The following is a 22836-nucleotide window of genomic DNA, read 5'->3' on the forward strand; positions in this document are numbered from 1 at the left end:
GGCTCAAATTAAACTTTTTTTTTTTTTTTTTTGAAGGACTTTAAAACAAGAGCTCTTCAGCTTTGTTCCTGTTTAAAAACAGGTTTGCAAACAGCCCACCATTCCAGCAGACATTTTGAGAGCTTTTGTCTCTTTGGGAAAGTAGGAAATGAAAAAGTAGTCTTGTATTTGTGTGGCTTTCTTTTAAATTAAACATGGATGCCTTCTCAACTTTCATTTTTGAAATAACTTGTTACACAGTTTGGGGTAATTTTAATGGTAACGGATTCACCAAATAAGAATAATACATATACTATTGAAAGACAGAAACACTAAATTTGTATACAAAGATTATATTATGTTTTCTGATACTTCGGACATTTCAGGTATCACAATGACTTTGTTAGTAAATAATTCTTTAAAATAATTGCTCTTAGTTTATTTACACAATAACCTAAAATGAGTTTAGATGTTTTTCTAGGGCAGCTAGCTTATTAAATTCTTTGTGGATTTTAATTGTTTTAAGTTCATGCTTGCTTTGGTTGTTGAATTTAATTTAAGGTTAAAGTTAATGTCCAATGGAAGTAAATGTAGTGACATCAGATTCTGAAATTATAAAGTAATGAAATGGCCCATCAGAAATAGCAGCTTACACCACTTTAAAAGTAAACCAGATTCACAAAGGGGAGAATGTTCTGAGCATGAGAAAAACCCAAATCAACTTCTTAACTAAATAGTTAAGTAATTTGTAGACATTTGTTTTTAATTACTAAATGCTTCCAGCATGGGGGGGGGGGAACATTTTTAAAAATATGATACCCATATATCTACCTCCTGGATTAAACAAATGTTAACATTGTGCCATGTTTGCATCAGATTTCTGTTTCTTGTTTTTAAGAAATCAGTGGTCCCTGGTAAAGCTATGTAGATGCCTTCTCCCTTCCTACTTCCTCAGAGGTCTCTGTAACCTCAAGTTGTTGTGTTTCACTTTTTTGTATGTTTTTTACACATTGGATGACTCTATAAGCCAGTATGAAGCAGGCTAGGCCCACACTCGAGATCTCTGTTGAAAATATGGAGAGGCTGCCTTATCCCAGCGCCCCTCTCATGGTCCTGAGCGCTTCACTACTTACCACTGCTGTGCTGGGTCCTGAGATCAGTCAGATGTGGGTGCTGCCCTGTGGAGCTCAGACTACGGAGGACGGACCCGCAAAGAGGTAATGACAAGTGTTTCCAGGAGCCCTGGCCTCAGTTGGACATTTCTGGAAAGAACTGACCCAGAGCCTACCCTGAGAGACTCTTGACTGGAAGGAATAGGTGTCAGCTGTTAAGGTGTCCCGGCCCACCTTCCTTTATACTCACACCCTCCTGCAGGGGTGTCCCTGATAGTTGTTTGTAGGACATTATTGGCAGAGAAGTAGAGGTAGTACCAGTTTTTGAGGTTTTAGTTCACCTCGATTAGTTCTTTGATATGTATTTTGTATACATGTATGTATATTTTTATATCCTTGCAAAAAGGAAGTAGTAAATCATGGGCCTCATAGGTCCTTTGATTTGATTCAGATGCTTCAGAAAAAGGAGGAACAGAGGTGTTGTCATGGCAACCAGCAGTTTTTTGTTTTTGTTTTTGTTTTTTGTAATGGAACGCTGCCTTTGTAACCCAAACCAGTCACCTTTTTTCTAACTACAGAAAACAGACTGATGCAAACTCAAAGGATTATAGTACCATCTCTCAGTGGGGGTTTTATTTGCTTTTTGGAAACAGTGTTGTAGTTCCTTCATAGAATTTCAGAGCCGAAGGACACCCCTTAAATGCCTTAGAACTTTACAAAATCAGGTGCTGTGGCTTTCCCATTATTGTTGGGAATACCCTTTGCCCAATCAGTCAAATCCACAAGGCCAGGATTTTTACAAAGGATTAGAACAAAGATGCGTTTGGAGTTTGGCAGGCATTCTGTGGCACTGGCTCCTCCGTGGAGAAGAGTATTCTATCTTCCATCCTCTGAAACTTTTGCTGTTTGATCTCGTGCGGTCTTGTGCCTGCTTCTTCACCATCCATTGCTCTCCAGAATAAGCAGATTCTGAGGTGCTTAGAATGTCTCATTCTTTCCAGTCACTGCATCTGGCAAGTTCAGAGTCCACCCTTTGCTGGAGAACTGGAGAATTGAACCCTTGAGGTTTTCTTTTGGTAGCTTCTGGTGAGGTTTCATAGACTTGGGGTACAGAAGGCCAGTGTGGGAAAAGAACCCTTGTGTGACTAGGTGGAGCTTAACTTGGAAAAATAAGGACCTTCTTCAGCATCCCAGCAGAGTTTTTTGTTGATTAGCACTTTGAGAGAAGGCAGAGAGGTAGGCTGTCCTTTATTTTCCCTAGCTTCATGATCCGAGGAGCCTCCATCACCCAGGACCACACCTTGACATCGAGAGGTCTGGGACCGCTGGTCCTGATATACTACTTCCTTGGACAGAGCATTGAGATTGGCGGTGCCTGTATCTCCACAGCATGTAGCGTGGAAGGGAGTCAGTCGGGTACCTTTGCACAGCATCAGATTTAAGGATGAGCTCCCTTTCACCCCTTGGGTTGGCTTCTTCCCAGCCAGTACCGCCCAGTTGTCTCCTCATCACCCCTTGCAGCAGGTGAGGAGCATGGCATGTGGGAGATGTCAGTCCAGAGTTCATTCGTAAGCAGCGCAGGTGTGGATCATGCTTGTAACCATTCTGCTTTCAACCTAATTCAACAAATACATACTGAGCACCTACTATGTACCAGGCATCCCAGGGACCGAAACAAAAATCTCAGCTCTCATCAAACTTATATTCTGGTAGGGAAAGGTAGATAAAACAGACCAGTAGGTAAAGTATGCAGTATGTTAAATGATGATAAGTACAATGTTGAAAAACAGAGAAAGAGGGCTGGGGAAGCCCAGGTTATGGTGGCAGAGGGAAGCAGTTTTAAAATAGGAGACTAAAATAGGAAGAGCATTCCAGGGAGAGGGAGCGGCAAACGCAGACTCCCTGTGACAGGAGGATGCCTGTTGTGTTTAAGGCACATTCAAGAGCCCACGTGGCAGGAGCAAGGCAAGCAAGGACACGAGGTCTAAGGTACAGTGGGGAGGCCAGTTCATAAGCCAATACATGTCTCACAAGGGTCATCTTGGCTGCTGGATTGAAGGTGAGCATGAGCTGACAGGGAGACCTGGGGGGCGTGGAGAGAGTGGTGCGGACTAGGTTGCTAGCGGTGGAGGTGACAAGAAGTGGTCAGATCTTCTAAATGCAGGCCATTTTAAAGCCCTCCTTCACTGTGCTAAGAGCTCTGAATGGGGAGTGTATCACTAGGGCTCTGGGGACCGCGGGCTTGGTTTTTAAATTCTTATAAGCTGTGTGAGCTTATTTTAGCCAATTTACCCATTTTAGCTACACTTTGTTCATGTAAAAAGTTTCCTTATGTAAAAAGATAAGTATATTTTTTTCCTTAGAAGGATGTTGAAGGCTTATGTAAGATAATGTACTAAAAGGGTCTTCCCTGACTCCATTCTCATCTCACACCATGGCTTGGGTACTCACCACCCAACCTGTGCCCAAGTCTGTTGTGAAACAAGAATTATCACTTGTGGTTCACTTGTCTCTCTCCCCATTGGGAACTGTGCAGAGATTGTATCTCCAGTGCTGGGAACATAATGCAAAATAAATGTTTGGACGGATAGAGAAATGAAAAGGAGCAAAGAAGGAAAGAAGGAATTAATTTAGAATGTCATGCATAGGTATTAGTGTAATATTTGCATTCACATATTCCAACAGACAGCAAGACTTTTTCTTTTCGGAGTTCAATGTTTAAGGACATCAAATGATTAGTTAAGGCCTTGGCTACACTTTGTATTTAAATAAGTCCAATTAGGGAAGACATGTACTCTTATTAACATATTTTAAAATTAATCTTCTCCCAGCTTTTGGCTTGTAGAGAAATGCTTGTTCAAAGATGTGAATTGGTGTTTTCACTTAGGTGTTCTTTAAGAACAAAGATTTTGTTAGCAGATTTTTGAACAGTCTGAGAAAATTTTTCTCCAACATTTTATTATGGAAAAAATTCAAACAAATGAATATAAAATACAAAGATAATTTAAATTAATATTAACTTAATATTCAGACAGTCTAAATCCCTCCTCACAGTGTCAGTACAGTATAATAGTGATGACTACAGGGCAAGTTTTCTTTTGAGTTTGGAACGTTCTTCTTACCTACCACGTCATGTGGAAAGGTTCAGTCTCATGATGACAATAACTTTTCTGTTGGGAAAAATTCTCTATGGCACCTTTGTTCACTGAAAGATCATTTGGCCTTCATCTGGAACTGCTGCATCGTTTATATTTAAAGTCAGTGTTATGAGTTGAATCGTGTCCCCTCAAAAAGATGTGTTGAAATCTATGATATTGTGATATATAATAAGAAATATGTATTTGGTCTTTGTCCCCATTTCTGACACAAAGCTTTTAAAATCCTTGGAATTTCCAAAGTGATAGGAGCGATGAAAGTGAAATGGATGTCTTGTTATTCATATAAATAAGCCCCTTTTAACCAAACCTGAGTTAATGAGGTGACTTTGAGAAAGCCCAAAGGAGGGGGCTGATTGGCAGGGGAACCAACAGTTAGAGGATTGGAACAGTCAGGGAAGATGCGGGGAGAACACCTGAAATGTGAAGACAGAGAATCAGACTGATGCAACTCATAAGCCAAGGAGTCAGGAATGCCTCCCAGAAGCTAGGAGACAGGCATAGAATAGTCCTTCGCTGGCATCTTCAGAGGGAGTAATGATGGCCTTGCCCACACCTTGATTTCAAGCCTCCAGAATTGTGAGACAATAAATTTCTGTCGATTTAGGCCACCCAGTCTGTTACTTTGTTATAGCAGCCCCAGGAATACAGTCAGCCAGCATGTTTTCTATCAACCATACAACTAAAGTACAAACACCTGGCCCCAGCATGAATAGAAATACAAAGGGCCTTGTAACCCCAAGACAGTGCTTGGTTAGCAGATAGTTATCTCTGTGATGCCCCAAAGGCAGCTATATTAAAATTCTTTACCATCTAAATAAACATGATTTTAAATTGTAACAAACTCATGGAACCCCAAGGATATGTCTGTGGACCTGGTTTGGAAAACCCAGGTGTTAGAAATAAGAAAAGCAACTCATGTGGTTCTCAGTTCAAATCTTGTCTCTGCTACTTAGCAGCTAGCTGATCGACCCTGGCGTAATCTCTCTGAGTCTGTTCTGCACCTGTAGAGTTGAAGGGGGGGGGATACCTGACTCCCCTGGGGATTGTGAATTGGGAACTGGAGATAATGAAAATCTGCATCAAGCCTTACACATAGCAGGTCTTTAGGAATCAACTGAGGCAGGGAGGCTGGGGTGAGGGGAAGAACAAACAAGTAATGCTTGAAAGAATTCATCTAGAGTCAGATGGATCCTGGCCGGGTAGACAGACCAGATCCGACTCCTGGTTTGAACACTGCCTGAGAGGTTTCCATCCAAATGATTTTTCACATCAGATGAAACGTTGCATATTCCTTTGCTCAGGGGGGCAGAAGAAAGCATTTGGTTCAGGCATGAGCTTTGTTTCCTTAACAAGGCACAGAGGCCCCAGAGACAAAGTATCTTGCCTAGGTCAGATGATCTTGTCAGTTGGGGTATTTTTTTATTATTATTTAATAGGACAACCAAAAACAGACAAAAAAAAATTGTGTTGGGTTTTATTTTTAAAATAACAGCTTTATCAAAATATAATTCACATACAGTACACGTCATCCATTTTAAAGTGTACAATTTAATGATTCTTATTATGTGTATATTCACAGTCACCACCACAATCAATTTTAGAACACTTTTATCGCCCCAAAAAGAAACTCTGTTCCCATTAGCAGTCACTTTTCATTTCCTTCCTCCCCAAACCCCAAGGCCAAGGCAGCCACTAATTTACTTTCTGTCTCTATGGATTCACCTGCTCTGAACATTTTCTGTAAATGGAATCAGACATAATGTGGTCTTTGTGTCTGGCTTTTCTTTTTTTATCAGCAACATGTTTTCAAGATTTATTTATGTTGTAGCATATATCACTAAGTCGTTTCTTTTTATTGCCAAATAATATTCCATTGTAGGGCTATATCACATTTTATATATCTGTTCATCAGTTGATGGACATTTGAGTTGTTTCTATTTTTTGGTTGTTATGATTAATGCTGCTATAAATACTTGTGTACATGTTTTTGTGTAGACGTATGTTTTCATTTCTCTTGCATATACCAAAGGGTAGAACTGCTGGGTCATAAGGTAGTTCTATGTTTAACATTTGAGGACCTGCCAGACTGTTTTCCACAACAGCTGCACCATTTTATATTCCCACCAACAGTATATGAGGGTTCAGATTTCTCCATATCTCTAGCTTCACTTCTTGTCATCTGTCTTTTGATTATAGTCATTCAAGTGAGTGTGAAGTGGTAAATTCATTGTGGTTTTGTGTAGGTTTTTGAATTTTTTTTAATGAAAAGAGTTATATTCCTTATACAAGGAAATAGGTAAAATATTTTTAGCTGGTACAATTAATAATATAACTTCAAAATTAACTTTCATGTTTTAATGTATTCCTTTCTACTAGTCATTTATTGAAGATGGTTATCTAAAACCAGGTTTAGATAGAATAATGTTGGGAGTTTGCATGGCTTGGCTTTGACTTTAGTTGCTGAAATTGCATAAGGACAGGCACCTGAGAGCTTCATGATCCTCCCCACTGCAGAACCCAGGGTTGGAAGGCCTTGTTATTGGCCAGCCTTTTAAGGGATGCAGTAAGTTTCTGCTCTTATGTCATCTTAGGTAAGTGGCCAGGGCACTTTTTCATGATTCTCCTGAGGCTTCGCTTCTGCTACACAGATATGGTAGTTATATTAGTTGGGTACAGCCAGAACTGGCAGTTTATGCCTATAAAGATAGAATCTATGGCTTCTTTACAGATAAGCTTTACAGGCTGCAAACTCAGTCATAAAGAACAAAATACCTAACAAAATGCATAGCACTTGTGAGGCCAAAACAAATTGGTCGAATAAATGAACAGCGTTGGCTTTGAGAGCCAGACACCATTCTAGCATGGCAGCTCGGGCAAGCTACTTAAGCTCTCTAAGCTTGGGTGTCTGATCCGCAAAGCAGAGGTGTGTAAGTGCCTCTGTTGCAGGAGTCTCAAAACGACACAGAAGTGCTCAGCTCATGGTAGGCACTCAACAAATGTCAATTCTCTTTCCTCAGGTAGCTCTGCTATCAGTCTCAGATATTTTTCACTACAGGTTTAGTCTAGTTCCAAATATGGCAGGACACAGGGTCGGTTGCACTGTTTAGCTGATCTTTTCTTTACAGAGAAATAATGAGCTCTTGGCAAAAATTAAGTACTCGTGGAAATGAATATTGCAGTTTGGTAGCTACTGATTGACATGTGTTTTTTAAACAGGTACTCAAATTTCAGGAAGCTTACTTAGAATAAAAGAAATCCTAAGAACATTTTCACCCTTTTTGCCAGATATTTATTTATAAAATCATCTGTGGAATGGCCCTGTTGAAAATTATTTATAAAACATCGGCTTGTTTTGGCTCAAGAGTTCAAGTTAGCCTGCGTGAAAGTTTAAACTTTAGTGAACATAAAAGGGTTGGATTCTTTTTGGAACCTCTAGGCCTTAGAAAAAAATTTTAAGAAAGGGATGTTCTTTTGGTCACTAGGTCTTTTTTTAGACCCGCAAGGAAGTCATAGTAACAGGCTCTATGTCTGACTGGGTTCCATGGCAACAAAGGGTTGTGACTTTATTAGAGGAGAGTCGAGTGTGCCAAGAAAGATAAAAATCAGAGTATGGAAAATGTCCAACCAGATGAATGTGTTTTTTGGGTCACATGTCCTGGAACGGAAAGGTTTCCCGAATTGGCATTATTCTTCATTATAAATTTGAATCCCACTGGGTTATCATTAGGTCATAGGGGTCAGTGATCATTTTCAAAAGATCTGTCTACGTCTTGCTTTTTACTCATTCATTCATCCTTTTTTCTATGTTGGTAAATTTTTTTAAAATCAAAATAGTAATGGTAAGAACCTAACTGGAGATGATTCTGATTTCAAAGGTAGAAAAGAAATGAGGCACATTCTTTGTGAAACTGATTACAGCTGTAAATTGTGAGACCGTGTGGGAGGGCCAATTAGAGGCAATTATAACTTGATTGAACTCTCCCCAAATTAAAGCTTGCTGTGTGCTTCCAAGCTGGATGTTTCATTTCCCATCCATGTTTCTCTTTTATGGGTTTAGAGATGCTGGTTCCAGGAGGAAGTTCTAGAATCCCTCTAGGAGCTGTCCTTTTCTTTCCCCCGGCAGCAAGGTGCAGGCTGATGCTGTACGAAAAGTGGGTGATTTTTAGAGTCCTTTTGCTAAATGTTTTAATATTTGACCATGATAGTGAGATCTGAGGATTGCAAATCATCCTCGCCTGATTATAAATGTTTGGGGCTCCGTATGCTTTTCTGTCATCAGATGTGCTATTTTATATTTTTCCTCTTCCCAATACTGAAAGTGAAAGATCGGACAGCCTTATGGCGTCAGCCACCCTTTAAATCAGTGGCACGTTCTGACATGCCCACTGGGTTCAGACTTCATTAGTCATTTACTTTCAGCCTCTTCATGGTGAATCAGAAACTTCACAGATACCCATGATAAACATAATAACTAGTATCGGTTTAAGAGGAAAGAATTAGCTCACCCAGTTTTGGGTGTCCCAGCTATCAGTAATCAGCTGTTAAGTCCTTGGGAAAATTATTTAACTTCTTGGGCTTGCTTCCTTATCTCGAAAAGAAGAGTTTGACCTAAATTGCTGTTTCTCAAACTTCCGTTTTTGTAATAATAACCTGAGGCACTGGTTTCACAGATTCGGATTCACTAGATCTGGGGTGGGGCTTGAGTGGCAGTGGCCTCACGTGGTCTTACAGTCCGATGTTAAAGTAATGCCAGACTAGCTGAGCAGTTATCAAACATTTTGTGGTCCCAAGGATGGGGTAGGGTTGGGAGGGAGAAAAAGAGCTGTCTAAATGCAGATCCCCAGGTTCTGCCCCTGAACCCTGTGCCCAGGCAGGTCTCAGGAATCAGGTGATTACAGTCATAATTTGAAAAACAGTGGCCCGCACTGTTCGAGCTCCCTTCCAGCCCCCAGAGGTGGCTCACGTATTGCTCCTGACCATCTCAAATGAGCCAAATGAGTTGCGTTGATGGAAGGGCCTGGAGGGTTCTGCTTGCACCCAGTGCTAGCTCCAAGCTCCCTATCAGTGTTTTTAAAAAGTTATTTGTTTTTAAAACCTTGGAGTTGTGCAATACTGAACACTTTTAATCATAGAATTTTCTGCTCTGTGCTGTCTTGCTTCCTCTGGATAAGACATAGTGTTTGCTATGCATAGTTACTTCTGGTGTGCATGAGACAGTACCAGCAGCATAGGAATTACCTGGCCAGTTTCCAAAAAAATACAAAGACCCCAGTAAAAACTACCTTAAGCGTAAACACACACGTTCAGGGAGATGGTTCAGTCGAGCTGCTTAGATTGTAGAAGAGACTATAACACACAGCAGGAGCCTTAGAGAAAAAAAAGCTGAGATTCTAAGACTAGGGTTCCTAAAGTTTAATGATAAAATCATTAATTGCTGGAGCAAACACATTTTAATATAAATCTGCCCTATAGAGTTTCTATTTGTGCTTCTTTTGTTCTTTTTCCTGTTTAACAAAGATTAAATAGTGTTAAATGAAGAGTTTAGATCATCCATCTAAGCCTAAATTGTGAAGGTTCACTTTTTTCCTGTTAACTAGATTAATGTAAAAAGTACAAGTCTGTAGGAAAAAGTCCCATAGCAATAAAGGGCATAAAGCATAAAATATGAGGTCTCTCCTTCCAACTTGTCCTTATCCCTAGAGATAAGCGCTGTTGTTACTTATACATCTTTACAGAAATGTTTTCTGCACTAATGTATATATCCGTTATTTCTTTAGAGAGTCTCTTATTGATAATTTAAATTTCTTCTAGGGTGATGTTTTTTTCCCTAAGTTTGTTTTGCTTTGTAATACTGTACTATTTTTGTACATCTTTTTCTGTAACCATTTATAAGTAAATTTCTAAAAGCAAAATTGTTGGGTCAAGGGGATTGTGTCTTTTAAATAAAGCTAGTTGGGAACTAATGTCCTTCCAAAGGGTCACGTCCATTTACTAGGGAAATCTTTTATTCTCAAAAGACTTCCCTGCCCTGGTTGATTCTGGTACAGCAGGTAAGCAGCTAAATAACTACCCTTTTCTACTTAAACAAGACCTGAGACTCATTTCAGGGCTTTCATAAGGTAAAGAAAATGTAAAAGGACCTAAGGTGTTCAGAGGGTAAAGGGAATAGGGAAAGGCTTGGTAAAGCAAGAAGAGCTCTGAATTTTTAAGGAGAGTGCTTTGAGTAACAAGGTCACTGAACCTGAACCAGGCTCTGAAGAGAGTAAGACAGCCCTGGAGCAGATGTGATAGTGAGAAAATCATGCTGTACATTATGATAAACTGTTTCCTGGATGTGACCTGCTCCTTTGGTAGATGCCGTAGGGCAGTTTTGAGTGAAGCATTATAGTGATGAGATGCTCTTCATTTTAAGCAACACCTCTAATGTGAGTCACAGGGTGTCTGTGTGTGTGATTCAAAGTAATGTTAAATTGAAAAAATTATGTCTCAGTAGTTGCTCATTCAGACTTCGCCCATCTCCTGAGGGTCTGGGGGGTAACTCCTCAAATCAGGAGCTAGGTGGCATGGGGATGTCGCTGGTTTAGTGTGGCGGATACCATCTAATCTGGCCATTTGGCTGCCTTCATTTTGCTTCCTACTAGCAACAGGATAGGAGAGAATCTTGAAGAACCAAAAAAATTGGTTGAATCTATTCAAGTTTGGAGAGTTCAGGTCTATTCGAGGCAGGGAAGGAGTGGGAAGGTATCTCCTTAGTAGATGTCAGATCTTAAATGGTTGGCCTAGAGGGATGGCCAGGTATGTTGTGAGTTTAAAGGGAGCTATCCAGAGTCTAGAAAATCTGAAAGCAGCAAGAACCTCAGGTCAGAGCTAGGCACATTGGGCCAGAGAGGATACTTCCTCAACACTTAGGGACCAAAGTGCCTTCTCCAACTGGTCATGCTTGAGCCACACCACATGTGGCCAGGTCAAAGACAGCCAGGAATAAAACAAGTTCCAAAGACTGTTGCTCTGGATCAAAAACCATTCTCTGTGTTTAGTCAAATGATTAAATGAGCCAGATGAATAGAGAGAGCTTTGAGGCAGTTATCAAGGAATTTTATATTAGACACTTTGTGGAGTGTGTGTGTGTGTGTGTGTGTGTGTGAGTGAGTGTGATATTTCTGACACAGAACACGAAGTGTAGGTATGCACTATGGATGAAAGAATGAAAATATGTGTAGTTACCAAGGAAGGATCAGGTAGTAGGAAGGAACAAGTGATCATGAATATGTTTTAGCAAGTAAGTTGGAAATGAAATAAAATACCCAGTGACCAAGATATTTTCAGACTAGGAAGGCACCATAAAAATAGGTGAGACAAATTGGAGCCCACAGTTGAAGGGCTCCAATTTGCTCAGGTTTGGCTATGTGGAATTTAATTCTTTAGGCCTTAGCCTTAGTAATGGTCAGTCTGGTTTTTAAGTCTTATTGTAGTTTTAAAATGGTCTTTTTAAGTTATAAATAGAATAAGCAAAATAAGCAAAGAAAGAAGATATTTCTTAGATAAAAAGCATGCTTTTGATGTAATATTTTGTTTTAGGGCAAGATCCATTTTCTAGAATTTATTATTTGACATTTATTTAAGGCCTGTACTTGACCTGAGCCACAGGATAGAGGCTATGCAGTATTAACTTCGGTAGACCTTTTAAACTCTTAAATATTACAGTAGTTTTACACAAAAAGTAAAATTCTGTTGATTTTGAGTAACCTTTAATCAGACTGACAAAATTCTCTCTTTTTCTAAACTACATTGCCCTTTTCTCTCCCATCTCAATCCCCAACACAATTAAACCAGTACTACTTAAACCACATAACAATTTTGAGATCTTTGCATTAGTTTTTTTAATGTCAAGGGCAAGAAACCTCTGGTCCCTCGGACCATTCTGGCCTGAGTTTTTTACATGATTTATGGCAATTCAAATAGTAGAGAATCTGTTCATACAAGGAAGGTCAAAAGGGATATAAAGATGAGTGACTGTGACAACAAGAAAGCTTGTAATCTGGTAGGCGTTAGCATTCAAATATGTTATAATACAAAGCGGTGTATGATCACAAAGGGGCAAGAGAAGACTATTAAATGTCTTCTGTGTCTGGCATGACAGGAGGTCCTTTTCTGATCTCATTAATTTCTAGAAGGTATTCCTTCAGATGAAACTAGAGTCTCAAAAAGATTAATTTACTTGCCCAAGGTCATGCAGCTACTAAATGGCACAGCCGGGAGGGAGTTGATCAGGTCTGCCTGACCTTCAAGTCCATTCATATCCTTTCAGTAAGTTGCCCAGGGCACTGTCCCTGCAGGCTCCAATTCTGTTCTTTAGCTCCTTTGTGTCTTTGAGCATTCCTCTGGACATTAGTGCTTAAATGTCCCACAGGAACCTCACAAATTCATCATGTCTGAAGGGGAATCCTCCTCTACCCCAACTCTCCAGTCTTCCTGTCTCTAGTTGCCTGTCTTCTGATCGATATCACTGGCCACCGGAAGGAATGAAAAACAGAAGTGGGGTTTTCCTTGACTCCCCCCACCCCCCAATCCTCACAGCCAGTTGCTGTCAGTTCTTTTGATGTTGCCTCCTTCCTACACTTGAAACACTATTTTTTTCCCCTGCTACCACCCTACTCCCAGCCTTCATGAACTCTTGATTACTACATACAGCAGGCTCCAGGCCACTGCACTGAAATGGCATTTCCTTTCCTGCTGCCTCAGAAAGGCTTGTCTGAAACTGGGATCTCGTCATCCTAATCTGTTTCAGCGGCTGCCACGGGACCTTTCAACTGAAATCCTAATATCTTAGCATGATTTAACTAGAACTCTCAAGGTCTGGTCCTTGTCTGCCAACCAGGTATTCTCCTGCCTTTTCGGTCTTGCACTGTATCCTCCAGATCCTCTTCTGCTGTCTGGCTAATGGATTCAGAAATATTACTGGCAAGTCTCTTTCTCCCTGCCTTATGCAAACCTCGTCCCCTTCCCATTCTCTCTTCCTTCCCCCATGCTGGCCCTCTCAAGTGCTGCCTTATTATACAATGTGCACCTCTCATGGCACTCATCAGTGGCTGTCATTGTTTTCCTTGCCACTAGACTGAGGGGCAGAAGGGCTGTGCCCCTTTGCAACTCGAGTACGCCTCACTGTGCCTGGCACGCAGCGGCACCACTGAGCATCTGTATCATGAGTGAAGCAACAGAGGATAGTCTTCTGATTCCACTTACTTCCTTGAAGCCACTGCCCTTCCCTAGGTGCTTGGACTACTTACTTCTCATTATGCCTTCATTTATGTTAGGGTTGCCTGCGTTCAGTTCACTGCTTTCCATTGTCTCTGCCCAGAGTTTGTTGAATTGAGCCCATTTCCTTGTTTGTAAACGTGGAGTGCCCGACCTAACGTCCTCTATGGCTCTCTTACAATTCCAGCATTGTGTGATAACAGGACTCCCTTCTAGTCTGCCTCCCTGCATAGATACAGAATGTGTGTCGTTTCTTCTGGCAGCACAGAGAATCCATTTGTCCAGCAGTGGGTTGAACACAGTGTATTATTATGTGCAGGGCGGGGAATTTCTTAAGACAAGCATAGAGATATGTGAGCAATATCTCCAGAGTCCAAGGTGAGTCATATGGAGGTGCCGTTGGAGTATCTAGCCTGCCTGCTTTGCAGACTCAAGTGTTTCTCGGGCAGGAGGGTGAGCTAGTCTGCTTCCTGCTTTGTTGTGTGGAGTTTGGTAAGTCTCTTCACTGCTCTCCCGTTTCAACCAGACTGTGTGAATATGTATTGTAGAGCTTTGTGGTCATTAATATTCTGTAAGATACTTGAAATACAAATTATTTTTGTGCTCTTAATATTTGTCTTTGTGTTTACTCAAATCCCTCCCTGATTTCTCGGCAGGTTTCTAGGTATCTGACTGCCTAACCTCCTAATGAACCACCAAACTCCTTATTGTTTGGTGCTTTAAAAATGTAAATCCAACGTGTGTGGTTGGGTTTAACAGATGAACAAATATCTGGGTTTGAGTGTGCGGGGCTACTGGCTGGAAAAGAGCCAGTTCTCCTCCCACTCCCCTGTCAATTTGAAAGTAATCGCGAGTCTGGCCAGACTGAGTTGGAGTCTAACTTTGTACTTTAACATCTAGTCTTTTGGCAAGTGGATATCTTTGAGTCCTCCCTTCCTGGAAAACTTCAGACTTCATAAAACTGACTTCATGTGACAGTGTCAGCCACTGTCAGCCTACTGTGCGAAAGAAAGTGTGGTGGCTGCCTCCCAGCTGTGGGTTGGGAGAGGAAGCGGCAGTGGGGAAGCGTAGTGTAGGTCTAAAGAATCAGGGCTCCTTGGCCATCCTCAGACACCCACTCCATGGTGACAGATGCAGGGCTCCCTGTGAGGCTGTGAGGGTTCCATTTCACCGGAACTCTGCCCATGCAAGCTGCTCGATGTCATGGGAAATCCCATATTCAGTTTGTGGCTTTGTGTGCGTGTCTGTGTCATAGAAGACTTCAGTATATTGCTATAAAATAAATATATAATCTTTCTTTCATTTCCTGGACATTGAAATGGTTGAACATGTTTATTAATTCAGGTCATTTTTTTCAATTAGTTCTGCATCACAGGTTTGTCTAGAATGTCACAAAAGGGGGCTTTATTGTTGATCCCTACCTAGAGTTTAGAAACTAAAACAATTGGGAGTGAGAGAGGGGTGCAGAAATTTTTAAGAGTTGCTGCTTATCATTTGATCCTTTGCATCTTAGAGATTAAATTTCTGTTAAAAAAAATATATACATATATATATGAGGGCCAGTTCTAACGGCAAAACATCTTCATAGCCTTATAGTACAACAGTTGACAGAGATTGATGTGCATGGTTTCAGTTGGAATTTGGGAAAACTGCCACCCAGACTGCTAGAGCATTGCCTGAGGCTGTTCAAAAGGACAGAAGAAGGGGTCTCCTTCTGCCAGGCTCTTCTGGAAAAGCCCTCTCAGTGCTGGTCATCCTCCTCTCCTGGCTCTTCCTCCTGTCCTCCTCCAGGTGACCAAGGAGTGGGTTGCCTAAAGTGCCAGCTTTGGTTGTTTACAAGGCTGCGTGGGGGAAATTTGGGGGCTTCCTTCTGACTACATCCTTCACATTCCTGTGAACTAGTGAGGATAATGACCCAGGAAGATTATGTCAAGACCCACTGCACATGGTGGCCTGGGGGCCTTTGAGTCGCATCACAATTTAAGTAGGGCCTTAAATTTAGATTTTAACATGCTACCCAAAGAGTTAAGTATAGAGGCAGAGAGAGAGTAGGATTAAAAGACATTGTTCATTGTATAACTTAACAAGAACACGTACATGCACACTTTATTATATTTTACTGTGTAATTTTTTCCATAATTTTAATTTTTAAATGTTTGTAAATTGTAAAATACCACACATAGAATATATTATATTTTAAAATAACATGAAATAGCCTTGTACCTAAAACCCAGAATAAGAAATTTAACTCGATCCTATGACCTTTTCCCTGATTATATACCCCTCCACCACGCGTCTCCCTCCCCACCGCCAAGAGTTTATGCTGTCATAAGGTTTGTGTTAACCATGCCCTTGCTTTTTCTGTCATTTTACCATCTATGTGTTTGTACCTAAACAAGAGTTTTCCTGCATTTGACCTTTATGAAGTGGAATTCATACTTCACGTCGTCTTTGACTTGCTTAAGATTTGTCCATTTTAATTGTTGTAGCGATGGTTCATTTCATCCTACTTTACAAATGCACACTATCACCATATATATTCTTCCTATTCCCTGTAGACCTTTGGGTTATTTCTGGTTGGTTGTTACTTGTTGGTGTTTTTTGTTGTGAGCATTGCTGCTATGAATATTTTCAGTGCACTCTCCAAACATGGTCATTTGTTCTTAGGAATGGAATTTCTGGGTCTCTAGGAAATAATGCATGTTCAAATGCCAATTTTTAATGTTTTAAGACTTCATTAAACATAAACATTCCAGATACCTTGTAATCCAATTTCACCATTGATTCACTTACAAATGCTTAGAACCATCAAAAAAATTTCTTTTATTATTTTTTTGTATTTAATATTTTTATTGCAGGATAATTATCATATAATAAGCTGCACATATTCAAAGTGTACAATTTAATAAGTTTTGACATATATATACACCTATGAAACCATCGCCACAGTCACAATAGTGAATATATTCATTATCTCAAGTCTCCTCACATTTCTTTTCATAATCCCTCTCTATCTTCCTTCTCTGTACCCCATCCTCAGGCAACCACTGATTTGCTTTCTGTCACTAAAAGTTTGCATTTTCCAGAATTTTACATAAGTAGAATCATACAATCTGTCTTATTTTTGGTCTTCTTCATGTAGAAAAATTAATTTGAGATTCATCCATGTTGTTAAGTATATCAATTGTTAATTCCTTTTAATTGCTGAATATCATTGTGCCGTATGAATGAATCACTATTTACTTTTCACCCATCTGCTGAGGGACATTTGAATTATTAGTTTTTGGCTATTACAAATAAAACTAGGAACATTTATATACCAGCCTTGTATTTGCATATGCTTTTGTTTCTTTTTTGTAAATACCTATGAGTAGAAAGGGTGGATCATAAGGTAGATGAATGTTTAACTTTTTAAGAAACTGCAAAATTGGTTTCTGAAGTTATTGTATGACCCACAGGCACTGTATAAGTGTTCCAGTTTCTCTATATCCTTTCCAGTATCTGGCATGATCGAACCTTTTAATTTTAGCTCTTCTAATGAGTAGTTTAAATTTTCATTCCTTTAATAATTAATGATGTACATTTTTCATGTACTTCTTTGCCACCTGTAGATCTCCTTTCATGAAGTGTCTTTTCAACTTTTTGTAGGTTGTTGACACTTATATTTCACTTTATACTTCATAAAGTTTTAAGTTTTCTGATGACCGTATCTCTTTTATAATAAAAAAGACTAAGATATCTCAACCCAGGATACAAAATTAATTGCAATTTGAGCTTTTAACTTATTAATAGTATATTATGCTAGAGTGAAGGCAAATCCAATTATGTTCTTTTTATTTTCAAAACAAAATGTTTTTTAATGGAAGTTTTGTCCTGTTTGACTTCTGAGAAACTTCAGCCTTTAGGAGCTAGCTTTATTGCTTTTTGTAGTTGTTGTTACAGAAACCATTTTGAAGGGCAAAACCAAACTTTAAAACCTGAGAATCATAGATAAAACAATAACCCTCAGGAGTCATGTGAGCTATATGCAGATAGTCACTAGATGGATGGACTCTGACTCTCCTTGGCCACCATGGATAGAGACATTTGTGCCTGTCGCAGGCTGCCCATGTGCTCCTGTGATGCTCTCATGAAGAGCCTGTCTGGAAAGCATCATCACCCACACAATACAGATTCAAGCATGTGAGTGTTTAGAAACTGAGTCCTTGGTAGAAGTGTTTCAGTAGCATTGGTACCTTGAGGAGACAGTATTTTGTGAAAAGTTATATAAGAATGTTGTAACACCAGTATACATGATTTTTTATAGGATTTTATTTGAAAACTTAAGTTAATGACTTGGCAATTCCAGCTCAGTTCCATAAAAATTTTTTTAGAACTACCTTTTAAAACATGATTTCACTTCTTTAAGAAATTGGATTTAAAGCTCTCTTTTCAGTAGGGAGCTGTCCTAAAAGTAATTGCACATACTAAATCATCAAGTTAGTTTGCATTACAGAAATGATTACTATCTTGATTACTGAAGCCAGTTATTTTGCTATTACTAGTAAAATCAAAGGTCCTAAGAGGAAACAAGTATCTTGAGTGTGCTAATGAAATTTTGCCTGTATTTGGATGATACATCTCACTTTGAGGATGTAGGCACTGAGGACTTTTTAAAAAATATTAAAATAAGATGAACAAAAACAAACTATGCCAAAAAGAGAAGATAAAATAAAAAGTGTTTCTGGTCCCAGATTTCCAGTCCTATTCCTCAGAGATAACTACCATTCACAATTCCTAATATCCTTCTAGAAATTTCCGTGTAGAGTACACTTGTATACGTTTATGTAAACCCCACCACCACCCCCTTTTTGAACCACAAATGAGTGTGTACTGTAATATGCTCTGTATCTTGCTTTTCTCACTTAACAGTTTAGCTTGGACAGCTTCCCGTGAGATCCATTCGGATCCACCTCTATTTAAATGGCTGCATTGTTTTCCATTGTATTAGAATTTTTTTAAGTGGTTCCCCCATTGATGCATGTGTGTGCTGATTCCAGAATTGGAAACAGATGGCGGCAATGATATAAGGCAGACTATCCTGTTAAAAGCAGTGAAGATTAGCAGAAAAGGCAAAGACCTGGAAACACTTTGTTCTCCATTTTTTCTCTTTAAATCTCTTGAATATTTTCGTCTGTTTTAATGTGTTCAGAGAACTGTATAGAAGCTCAAAAAAGCTAGTTTTTTCCCCCTCCTTGTCTTTCCTTCCTGTGATGGTCATGATGGTGGAAGAGATTATGATATTTAACGAAGAATCTGAGGAAAAGGGATGTTTTTACAATTTATTGGCTACAGAACTGGGAGATTCCAATTTCCTCCTACCTCTAGTGCAAACAAATCCTATTGTAATGGATTGTTTGAGATTATTTGTTATAATCTGACAAGCAGACCTGTCTTACAATAATTCATCTTTTTGGACATAGAGAATTTTCAGGAGCTTATCATTGCATTAATATTCCTCTAATGGTGTTTGCAAACTCTGTCAGTTCCCTCTCCAAACACCATTTTCCTTCCTTTTCTATCTGGCTGGCAGAGCCAGCTCCTGCAGTAGAGGCTGGAAATGTTACTGCTTCACAGCCTCCCTTGCAATTAGTGCATGGACATATGGCTCAGTCCTGGCCAAAGGGACCTAAGGGGAAATCTGAGGAGTTTCTGGAAAATGTTTTTTCCCTAGTAAAATAAGAAGAGCAGTATACTCATCTATAGCCAGAAAGCGTCTACGTGCGGTTCTTGGCACTGTAGTTGTTCTCTTGCCTCCACAAAGGAATGAGCAGGTGTCCTGATGATAGTGAAATGGAAAAATGGAAAGAGCTTGGGTCTTTGATAACATTTTTAAGCCACCAAATTAGCCCTGTCTTCTGATCTGCTTAGTTCGTGACTTCAAAAAGGCCCCAATTATTGAATTTCTTTTATTTAGTTACTGAAATTATCCTACCAGATATGGAATTTTACCTATAGGAAATAACATCAAAGAACAAAACAACTCAGTTATTAGATAGTTGAGTGCCTACTATGTTCAAGAGATAACATGAGGCTCTGGGACTGCAAAAATGGGTGGGGGAGGGACAAAGAATAAGGTAATATACAAGGCAATAGAGGATTTAGTGCAACAGGAAGGAGCAACAAGAGTTCTGAGTAAGTACTGATTACTGGATTGGAGGTGATAAGAAATGGTTCTGTATGGAAAAGATTAATTGAGCCAAACTCTTAAGGAACCTTAAGCTTTTTGTAAGTAGAGGGTTGGAGATGGCATTTCAGGAAGCCTGAGGTTTTAGAAGGAACACAGGCTATGAAATGAGACCTGAGTTCAAACTCTAGCTCATCACTCACTCGTATGTGACCATGTCAAGGTCCTTGATTTTTTTGATACTCATCATGATAGACTAAATGTAACTTGTAGAGTTGGGGTGAGGATCAAAGAAAGACAACATATGTCAAACATCTGTCAGGCCGCTGGTGCCTGGGTAGGCACCGTGTACATAGAGGTGGAAGATATGCTAAGACTCCATGCATGGAGGGGAGCACATAAGCTTTAAAGGTAAGATGAGCTAGTAGAAATGATCCGGGCATGTTGTTCTGGTCAAGAACCATTTGGTCCAGGTAAGAGGGTGTGAGTACAACATCTGGAGAGAGACATGTTTGGGCTAAGACATGGAGGACCTTGACTTTAACTAACAATGTAGACCTCATCCTGTAGACAACCTAAGTGGTGACCACCGTGAGGGGTTGAGATTGTCGCAGATGTGCAATATAAAAGACCTAGAGCAGGCAGGTATCAGGTGTTGGAGAGAAAGGAAGGTTAGGTGTTGGAGAGAATACCAAAAAAGAGAGCGAACTTAGTGATGTGAGAGGCAAAGGAGTGGAAAGATTTAGCAGTGAGTCCTAAAGACTGAATGATTGTCAGTTTAGTGCGAAATTCAGAACAGATTTGTAACACTTTCAGATAATCATATCCCAGGTTGGGACTAGAACATTTGGCAAGATTTATTGAAATTTTTTATGAAAGATGCCATATAAGTGGGAAATAAATGATGATGCCCAAATCCGCTTGTCATTTAATTCTTGCCTAATTATGTTAGTCACTCTCCCACTATTTATGTATAAAGTTTGGTTCTTTTGAATGATGTGCCTCTTAATAAAATAAACATACCCTTGCCTCTCATTTAGATATGATTGAACACTTTTGAGTCAGCCCTATAATATGAAGTATATATTTACTGATTGTTGACTACATGTTTATTCAGGATGAAAAGCAATAGAGGAAAGCTTATCTCTGCCACAGGGACTGTGGCACTTGCAGATATATTTACAATGACCTTATTAATAAAACAGCAGTTAAACAACATCTAAAGTAATGAATGGCATCAGAGGCATCAACAAATATAGAAATGAAAGAAATTCCACTCCATCAAATTCAGGGTAATAATCTTGGTCTGAATGAGGTTTCATAATGTTCTTAGTGGTGAATTTTGAACAGATGGGCCTCTAACATTTTGAAATGCTGAATAATGTAGGTGGACTGAGTCAAATTAATAAAGTACACCACACTGAAATACTATTATGCAGTTAGCAGCCCTTGGAGTCTTATTGAGTTCATCAGCTTTCCGAATATAAAACAATAAAATAATAAAAAAAAAAAACCATCATTCATATATCTTAGGGAACTAAGCATGAGTAAAGCCTCTTAAAAAGAATGATATTCTTCCCATTGGGCATATAATTAATATGTTTTCCTACAGAATGCTGCACCCAGGCAATTCTGCTCTAAGCTAAGAGCAGGTATCCTATCTGAGTCCTTACAGTCTCTTGGGAAATTAGGGCTCTAAGCCAGGTACAGATCTAGGATTTGGTTCATTATGGTTCCCAGTAAGGAGGGAAAAAAAAAAAATCTGGCTTTTTTTTTTTTGAAATTTTCCCAGACTGTATTCTCTACTTCATACTTTTTCACCCCTTTTACCAACCTAATTTGTGTGTGTGTGTTTGTTTCTTTTTTCATACAGAACTTGATAGTGTCGATAGGTGTTCCCTGGTGCTTTCCTGTAGTCAGAAGCATCTGGGATATTTTCTGTAACTATGGCTTCAAATGAGGAGAATGTGACTTACAGTGTACCCTGAAGGATTTCTCTTTTTAATTCATGAATGAAAGACAAGGAATTGTACCCTTCGGGGAAGTCATCTTTAACGTCTACCTTTTCTTTCATTTGAGGTAAATGTTTGTCCTTTGTCATCTATGGAGCCCTCCGATTGGAAGGAAGGAAGGAAACTTTAGGGCTGTGATAATTGGAGTTTGTTTAGCATTTCAGGTCCCCAGAAGAGAGATGAGTGGAAATGAAATAAATTACCGATCATGTATTTATGAGGCAAAACACCTGATTTTCCATTGTGCAATGGTTTAGGTGAGAATTCAGCTGTCCTTACTTTCAAATGATGTTTTGGAGAGTTTTTTTCACAAAAGAAAAAAAAGTGGGTCTGGTTACATGATCCCTGCATCCCAAACGGAGGCCTACTTAGTGTTGCTATGCAGTGCAGTGTGAGTGTACAGACACACACTGACCAAGTCCTCCAGAATCATTAACGCATCCTTCTTATGTGACTTCGTGCAGCATGTGAACCAAACCTGAAATCCCTATGTACAGTATAGGCATAGTTCTGTATTTTTAAAAAACTAATAAGAATCTAAACAATGTCTTTATTTAAGGGAAGGTTTTGTAGGTGATTTTCCTCACCATACTCTTTTTTATATTTCAGCTTCTCTATATCTCAATATTTTATTTCTGTAATTAAAAAAGTTCCCATTTACTTCCCCTTGCCTACATGATAATGTGTGCAGTCCAGCATGGTTTGCAGAGCCTCCCTCAGGCTGTCTATATTCTTTAAAGTCTCATGCCTCCTCTCTTTTTTGCCCCAGCCCTCAATCCTACTCTAAATTAGAATGACCCCTTTAATCCTTCTAAATTCTAGACCCCCAAGAAACTTTTAGTTTCCTAAATATTCTACTTTTTGTCTGTGCTCCTTGCCTAGGCTCTATTCGTTGATTTTTGAGCCTCCTTCTCTAAGTTCGAGTCAAATATCACTTCCTTAGAAGCCATCTCCATGAAACCTTCTGGTTACTTATTTCTGCCTCTCTCTGCCCTTGTAGTACTTACTACATTGTATAGTCATGTGTTCTATATGTCACAGGCGTCTGCCAGACGCCTACAGCAATTTATCATACTCACCTTTCTGATTTCAGTGCTTTAAACATACTGCCTGGCTCACAAAAGATGCCCAGAAAAAAACATTTTTGAAGTGAA

The 22836-nt window shown here is 39.5% G+C and overlaps 1 protein-coding gene across 4 annotated transcripts in view; it reads left to right on the top strand.

The window, feature by feature from the left end:
* The window catches only part of TMCC3 (transmembrane and coiled-coil domain family 3), a 239953-nt gene that overhangs the window by 183983 nt on the left and 33134 nt on the right, over positions 1–22836 (top strand). Inside the window, exon 1 of one of the 4 annotated variants that reach the window (XM_016150127.2) lies at positions 6306–13996. The exons of the other annotated variants lie outside the window; for them this stretch is intronic. The gene's annotated coding sequence lies outside the window, so the exon portion shown is untranslated. Of the gene's footprint in view, positions 1–6305; positions 13997–22836 lie in introns of those variants that run through there. 4 annotated transcript variants of the gene reach the window in all.

Source organism: Rousettus aegyptiacus, unplaced genomic scaffold (genome assembly GCF_014176215.1).
Source record: "Rousettus aegyptiacus isolate mRouAeg1 unplaced genomic scaffold, mRouAeg1.p scaffold_m13_p_2, whole genome shotgun sequence".
In the NCBI taxonomy this organism is placed as follows: Eukaryota; Metazoa; Chordata; class Mammalia; order Chiroptera; family Pteropodidae; genus Rousettus; species Rousettus aegyptiacus.